Source organism: Beta vulgaris, chromosome 5, assembly GCF_026745355.1.
Source record: "Beta vulgaris subsp. vulgaris cultivar EL10 chromosome 5, EL10.2, whole genome shotgun sequence".
Classification (NCBI taxonomy): domain Eukaryota; kingdom Viridiplantae; phylum Streptophyta; class Magnoliopsida; order Caryophyllales; family Amaranthaceae; genus Beta; species Beta vulgaris.
Genome location: NC_079206.1, coordinates 37,861,833 through 37,869,906, shown reverse-complemented (window position 1 = coordinate 37,869,906; position 8,074 = coordinate 37,861,833). Strand labels below are relative to the sequence as shown.

Below are 8,074 nucleotides of genomic sequence, written 5' to 3'. Positions count from 1 at the left end.
CATATATCTCAGAAGGACATAAGAAGAAGAATCCAAAAGAGTGTTTAATAATACAGCCCCAAAAAAAATTGTTCAAAATATCCAAAGGTAAGAGAAGTTAGGATTTGGTTCGTTTGAAGAGAGAGGAGACCACATAATCTATCTTGGAAATCACACCATCCACCTTGTTCCTGATCCCAGTATCAGCATTCTTGATTGCAAGTAGGTGATCCTGCTGTTGAGAGTCCAAAACATGAACAGTAGCTTCAATGGCATTGATCTTGGTGTGCAGGAGGGTCAAGGAATCCTGAATTTTCCGGAGCATCTTGTTAAGCCCTGTTGTAGAAAGTAAGGGGAAATCCACTGTAGTAGAAGGGACAAGATCATAATCTAGGTGAATAAAGACTGTTTCACCTTGATCCTGCTCCTTCTGGAACTTGGACCCAGCCAACCTTTGGCTTTTTCTAACAGACCCACTGGCAACCCCTTCTTCATCCAACTTTCTCTTACTCCCTACTTCAACCTTAACCGGAGTTTCTTCTCTCTCATAATCTAGCTTCCCATTCACCAACCTCAAACTCAGCCTAGTCAAAGTTTCTTTTGTAAGATAGTTTTCTGGTTCAAGGGAAAAGGAGGGACTAGAAGGGAGTTTAACCTTGCATTGTTTGAAGACATAGGACAGAAGATTACCATAACCCACTTTGGTGTTGTGGGTAATGCAGTGAGAGAGATGTGCAATTATCAGAGAGGGAAGGTTGATTTTGATGTTTTCAGCAAGGTAATACATAATGGAAAGATCCATTAGGCTTGCCTGGGTTCTTTTGGAGGAGCGAGGTAAAATAAAACGCCAAACCAACTGAAACAGCAGCTTATGAAATGGAGACAACTCTTATTCATCTAAAGATAAAGCATTGGAATTACCGTTAAAGAAAGCAAGAATTTTTGCATTAGTGACTCCATTTATGTTCCACTTAGCCCTACCCTTAATGTAGTCTTTGTAACCCTCATTAGGAATATCAAACCAGTCCCCATGTTTCGTCTCAGTAATTGTAACTACTAACCCGGCTACAACCGACACATATACACCCTCTGTTATTGTAAACCCAGAACAAAAAGCTTTCATCTCTAACTCAAAAAGACCCTTATCTATGCTAACAATTTTCAACCACTTCTGAAATTTTAAAATTTTCAACAACTCATTCCATTTAGACTTTTTGCACCATGCAATGTCTACACAAAAGCCCACAAGAAATTGTGAAGATTTTGTTTTCTTACCTCGTTTTATAGGTACAGCGATTTCTTGTTCTTACCTGGTGAAGCCGATTTTGACCCAGAAGAATCTGCGTCATTCTTGGATGATTCTTGAGCACTTACTTCTTCAGGAGATGGTGTTTTCTCTTTTGGTAAATTTGCATGAGCATTAGAGGTTTGAGTCTTGGAAGACATGTTGACAGAGTTTTTGTGAGGTTGAAGATGAGAATGTGGAGAGAGAGAGAGAGAGAGAGAGAGAGACTTGTGAATTGATGTGTGAGAAATTATGAAGGGTCAGTGATTTGATGTGTTAGGTTTATAAAGTAATCATGATTCCGTGTGAAAAGAAGTGGAAAGATGGGTTTGATGAAGCAGTTTATGGGATTTCAGAAGGCAATTAATGAAGTTACTTCACTTAACTCTAGATTAATTGAACGCTTAATTTTGGGCATAATTCAGATTAATGTGTTTATCTTTGGACGGAAGGTGTGAAAAGAAACAAGGAAATTTAGAGGAAAATTAAAAAAAAAATATTTACTCTTGCATATGATAAAAATGTGTCCATAATATACAAACTGCGTGCATACCAAATATGTGCAAGGACACTAAGGGTAATATTCAGAGACATATGTGAGTCCTTATACTTGACCCTAGGTGTATGAAAATTAATTCATGAAGATTGCAGGACATACTTAGTAAGAAACAATTTGGGGGAATCAACATCATGTGCACATTTAAACAATTTTTATCATTCCTAGTTCCAAGCGTATCTTTTCAAACCTGTCCCTAGATAGAGGTTTAGTCAATATGTCAGCTATTTGATTTTCAGTAGGAAATAAATCTACTTTGACCAATCCTTTCTCTACATTGTCTTTTAGGAAATGATGTCTAATGTGAATATGCTTGACTCTAGAGTGATGAACTGGATCCTTGGAAATGCAAATGGCACTAGTATTGTCATAAAATATAGGAACACACTTGAATTTTATGCCAAAGTCACGTACCTGTTGCTTGATCCACAATACCTGAGAACAACATGCAGCAGCTGCCACGTATTCAGCTTCTACTATGGAAAGAGCAACGGTATTTTGTTTCTTTGAGCTCCAAGAAACCAAGCTTGATCCTAGGAACTGGATAATACCCGATGTACTTTTGCGATTCACCAAGTCTCCGGCATAGTCAGCATCGGAATTCTTTCAAGATCAAAGATGTCACTTCGATGATAGAACAAGCAAAGGTCATCACTTCCTTTCAAATATATAAGAATCCTTTTAACAGCTGTCAAATGGGATTCCTTAGGATTTGATTGGAATCTTGCACATACACCAACACTAAAGGATATATCAGGCCTACTTGCAGTTAGATAGAGTAAGGAGCCAATCATACCTCTATAGAGTTTCTGATCTACGGACTTACCACTTTGATCCTCATTACCTTGTACCTGTTCCTATAGGAGTATGGTTTGTTTTTGCTTGATCCATTCCATATTTTTTCAATAACTCTTTTACGTATTTTTGTTGATGGATCATTGTTCCTCTTTCAGTTTGCTTGATTTGCAAGCCAGGAAAGAAGTTTAAATCTCCCATCATACTCATTTCAAATTCACTACGCATTAACTCAGCAAATTCTTTACAGAGAGATTCGTTAGTTGCACCAAAAATTATATCATCCACATAAATCTGAACCACTAGGATTGGATCGGAGGAACAGGGTTCTATCAACTTTGCCTCTAATAAAATCATTAGATTGTAAGAATTTTGAAAGTCTTTCATAGCATGATCTAGGAGCTTGCTTAAGCCCATAAAGAGCTTTATCTAGCTTATAGACATGATTTGGAAGATCCAGGTTTTCAAAACCAGGAGGTTGTTCCACATAGACGTCTTTAATCAAATATCCATTTAAAAGGCACATTTGACGTCCATCTAATACAACCTAAAACCCATAAATGATGCAAAAGCAATCAAAACTCTTATTGCTTCTATTCTAGCTACAGGAGCAAAGGTTTCATCAAAGTCAATACCTTCTTGTTGATTGTACCCATTGGCTACGAGTCTGACTTTGTTTCTTATGACTGTTCCATGCTCATTTAGCTTGTTCCTGAAGACCCATTTTAGTCCAATTACCTTTTGGTTTTTCGGCTTGGTCTCAAGGTGCCAGACCTTGTTCCTCTGGAACTCATTTAGTTCCTCTTGCATGGCGTTTATCCAGTCAGACTCTAGTAAGGCATCATTGTGATCTCGTGGTTCTGTCATAGACAAAAAGGCATAGAAAGCACAGAAATTTATCAGTTGGGATGTCGTTTGAGTTCCCTTTTCAATGTCACTTACTATTAAATCCAATGGATGGGATTTTAAGTGTTTCCATGGTCTTGGTTCAAATCTTCTTGTCTCTGCTCCTCCAGTTTGAGGAGCTTCATTTGTCTCGTCTTCTGGATGAATTTCTGGTGCATGTTCCTCCTGTATAACAGGATCAGGAACAGCTATCTCTTCTTCAGAAATATGCTTTTTGTCGTTACCTGCAGGTGTTAGTTCCTCATCAATGTTTACTGACTCCTCAATACGAGTCAGTCCTATTTCAAAGTCATTTTCATGACTTGGTTCCTGCAAAGAGTTAGTTTCATCGAAAATGACATGGATACTTTCCTCAACACACATTGTTCGTTTGTTGTAAACTCTATGTGCCTTGCTACTCAAAGCATATCCAATAAAAACAGCCTCATCGCTTCTAGCATCAAACTTTCCTAAATTGTGTTTACCATTATTATGTACAAAGCATTTACAGCCAAAGACTCTGAAGTATGAGATATTGGGTTTTCTTCCTTTAAGTAGCTCATAAGGGGTCTTCAAGATAATAGGTCTTAGCATGACTCTATTGATAATGTAGCATGCCGTATTCACTGCTTCAGCCCAGAAATTCTTCGGAAGATTGCTTGCTATTATCATCGTTCTTGCCACTTATTCTTTAAGTTCTTTTAGCAAAGTTAACAAATTCATCAACTGTTCCATCTTTGCTATGAAGAACAATAACCCAAGTGTATCTTGAAAAATCATCAACTATTACAAGCACATATCTCTTACCAGATCGACTTTGGATTCGAATAGTGCCACACAAGTCTATATGAATTAATTCAAGGGGACTTTGTGAGCTTACCATTTTCTTTGATTTGAACGAGGATCTAACTTGTTTACCTTTTGCACAGGGTCACTACTACAAATATGGGCAAAAGTATCACCTATGAGAGACCTCTTTAATGACATGAGTGATTATTTAGCCAAAAAAACCTAATTTGTTCCACAGGTGGTCTGTTATGACATGATAAATGAGATCTCTTCTTTAAAAAAGTGGTCTTTTTGAACCTTATCAAAATTTTCCAATATTAAAGAAACCACTTATTCCTATTAAGTGATGATTTTGATTTTATATTTTTTAAATTTTTTTTTTCATATATATTCATGTACGTGTTTTCAGGTATATAATAACTAATATTACTAATTAAAAAAAAATCAACACACCCACATATATATCCACTAAAAGTTAGTTATCTCTTATATCTCTATTTTAAAAAAGTAAAACCCTAAATATACTATTCTTTAATTACTTGATTTACCTTTAATTTACTTACTCCATCGATCATTAACAAATTATTGCCCAATGTAATTTGAAAGCCAATAAAACAAAAAAAGCTAAAAGCGTCTTCCTCAAACACGCACTACCGATAGAACAGTACTGCACCACCCGCCTGAAATTGCGCCAAAATTCAATCGCCGGAAACCGTCGCTTTACCTTCCCGGCCAATTCGTCTGCCAGTGGACTCGGTTTGTCGTCCAATTACGTCTTCGCCGGTCTCTTAATTTCGTCTGCCAGTGGAGTCTTGTTCGATTACCACCACCACGCCCCAGCGACGCCACCACGCCATAGTGACGTAATTCGTCCGCCATTATCCAGGTATTAAACTAGTTGAACCCAATTCATCTCGCCCTCCAATTTGTTTTGTTAGGGTAATTGAAATGTATATTTTTTGATCGAAATTCTTGTTTAATTTGTTTATAGATTTTCATTATAAATTAAATTGTATCTAGAATTACAAATTATTTACATATACAACATGAAAAGATTCCAAGAGCTGTGATGATAATTAATCTGCTATCGATTAACACATCTTTTCATGTTAATCGATTAATCAGCTATCAAGTTAATCTATGATAACGTCTGCTATCAAATTTGAGTTGTGGTTAATCTGCTATCGATAAATAGAAGTTAAAGTTATGTTCTATCATCCATGATACTGGTGTTTTAGACTAAACACGCTATGGAAATTGGAATGTATATCACATCAAACATGAGAAAACTTACTGTCCTACCAAGGGTCAACTTCACAATATATCCTGGAAAACATGATGGATAGAAACAGTGAGATAAAAAGCATACTTTGATCAATTGGATAACAATTCTGTGTGTGAAGTGTTTTCAAGCTGAGTCCAAGATCAATAAAACCATCGTCCTTCGCCTGATTGTTTTTAGTACTTGGTCATTTTGTTCTGCTTCTGCATAAGGGTACATATGGTTGCATCTCATCTAAGAACAATTCTATTTTGTTATCAGGTGTTGCCCAACTAGTTGATGATTTTTCTGCTGTAAAATATGCACTTATAGTTCCTTAGAGGATTTTAAATGAAAGTTGAAACTAGAAGCATGCTAATTTGGAAATGAATTAACTTCTATAAGTGGAAGCCCTCAGAATTCAGTTCCGTTAAATTTTATAAGTTCTGGTGTGCCTCTTTTGGGGTTGCATAACTTATATTGGTCCTTGAAAGTTGAAACTCATAAGCAAGCGAGAAGTATTCGAGATTGCCTGACTGAAATAGACTATTAGAAATCTTTTCTCCTTTTTGGAATTGATCCACAAGAAAAATGAGATTATTTTGAAGACATGGAATTTCCTTAATCTCTTATTCCCACTTGATTTATAGTGTTTCTAATCTTACACTTTGTCGTCGTGTCTAATTGATGACCCCTAATTACTAGTCTACTTCGCTTTATAAAGGAAGATCAGCTATTTCAGAACAGGATCCAACTTATGTGGTTTAATATAGTAATGGTGTCTCTTTATGATGTCTAGCAACAAAACGAAACAGGAACAATTCTTATATGAGATAGATATACTAAGGTGAAAACTTAATTGTAGTAATATAAATCACAGAATAAAATAGAACTGTTTTTGGTTTTTGAATTTCTCTCTCTTCACATTTTCTGTGTATATATGTTAACAATCTGTTTGTTTTTATGTGGCCCGTGTTCTTCTGCACTTTTTCTTACTCTCCATGAGCTGTCTCCATTTCTGAGTTCAATACACAGATGGCAGTGAGGCAGTTTGTTACTTGTATTATAAGTGGAGGTCCACTCCACATAAGTTCAAATTTCATGCACCCGTATTTATTAACTTTGACGATATCTTCTCTTATTTTCTTTAAGGCCGATAAACAAGCGACAAAATCATATACCACTCCATCCCCGCAAACGCCATCATCACAAGCATCAAACACTCGAAACTACATTATCACTAATAGGATCTTGCCAAGTTGACAAATAGTTATTTACGAAAATTCAAGACTCAAGCAATGAAAATGAAATCAAGTGGTGATAGCATATCTGTTACAATACCAACAACTGTGTACGGTCATGAGTAGACAACTATCATTGATTATGAAGACATGCTTGATTGGTGCTTCCAAAGAGCGATTGGAGTGACTCACTTGTCAATTTTCATGAAGTAAGTAAAATTATATTTTTAGTTTTTCTTTCCAAATTTTATCACAGTATAGTATTTGATATATATTTGCAAATTAATGTGCAAGATACTTGAGCGAAAAATGTCAAGAAGATAGTGTATCTGAGATGTATGGAATCCGACAATCAAGTGGAAAAAACCTGAGCTATACTATGTCATTCTTTTTTTATGGTAACTTGTGTTTATACTATGTCAATCAAGTGGAAAATATCAATGTACTAATTGTTTACTGCTTTTGGTATTCTCCTTCACTAAAAAATCTAGGAACTAGTGTCCTAGTCAACACCAAGAATCTCATGACTGTGGATATTATGTGTGCCGATATATGCTCGAGACTGTAGAGAAAAGGCGACAAGCAATTCCTGATAAGGTATCATTCTTAAGAACACTAATATTATATTTATGAATGTATTTGTTATGTGTCAATAAATTGTTTTGTTATAGCATATTCAGCTTGTATGTTTATCTTTTTAGTATTTTATATTTTGCAGTACTTTGGGGGAGTTACAACTGAATTTTCTCAAAATAAGATTGATGAGCTCAGAGACTTGTAGATCAAATATGTGGATGAGTATAAACAAGTGGATGAAGAAGAATTGGAAGATAATGACCATTTTAATTAGGATGTGTGTATTTTCTTTTTGAGCGGGATTAGGGAGCTGCTTCTATTTTTGTGTACATGAATTGGAAGAAACGACAGGCCTAGGTGTTCTATTATTTTTTTTATAACTTAGTTGAATTTTTGGAATCTTTTAAACATTATATGTGATTTTAATTGTAGTGAATGATATTAAATGAATGAAAAAGTATTTCAATTTTAAAGTCATTTGAATTATTTCAATACAAGTGCCTAAATGTTCTATATATATGTAAGGAGCAAGTGAAACAGATTGGAGAAGCGCGCGTATAATAATATTAAAATATTTTTATTGTCGTTTTTTTTAAAACAAAAAACAGGTTAAAGAGACCACCTTTTTCTTTCAGGTGGTATTTTAAGGAGTGACTAAAAAGACCACCTACATATTAAAAATGATTTCTTTGTAAGATAAAAAAGAC

At 35.3% G+C, this 8,074-nt stretch overlaps 1 long non-coding RNA gene across 1 annotated transcript; it reads left to right on the top strand.

Annotated features, from left to right (window-relative positions):
- Nucleotides 1–4,744: 4,744 nt before the first annotated feature.
- LOC104893641 (uncharacterized) lies at nucleotides 4,745–7,840 on the top strand. The gene is made up of 4 exons (XR_790109.4): nucleotides 4,745–6,625; nucleotides 6,703–7,000; nucleotides 7,086–7,388; nucleotides 7,510–7,840. It is a non-coding gene; the product is annotated as an uncharacterized LOC104893641 (long non-coding RNA).
- Nucleotides 7,841–8,074: the final 234 nt, after the last annotated feature.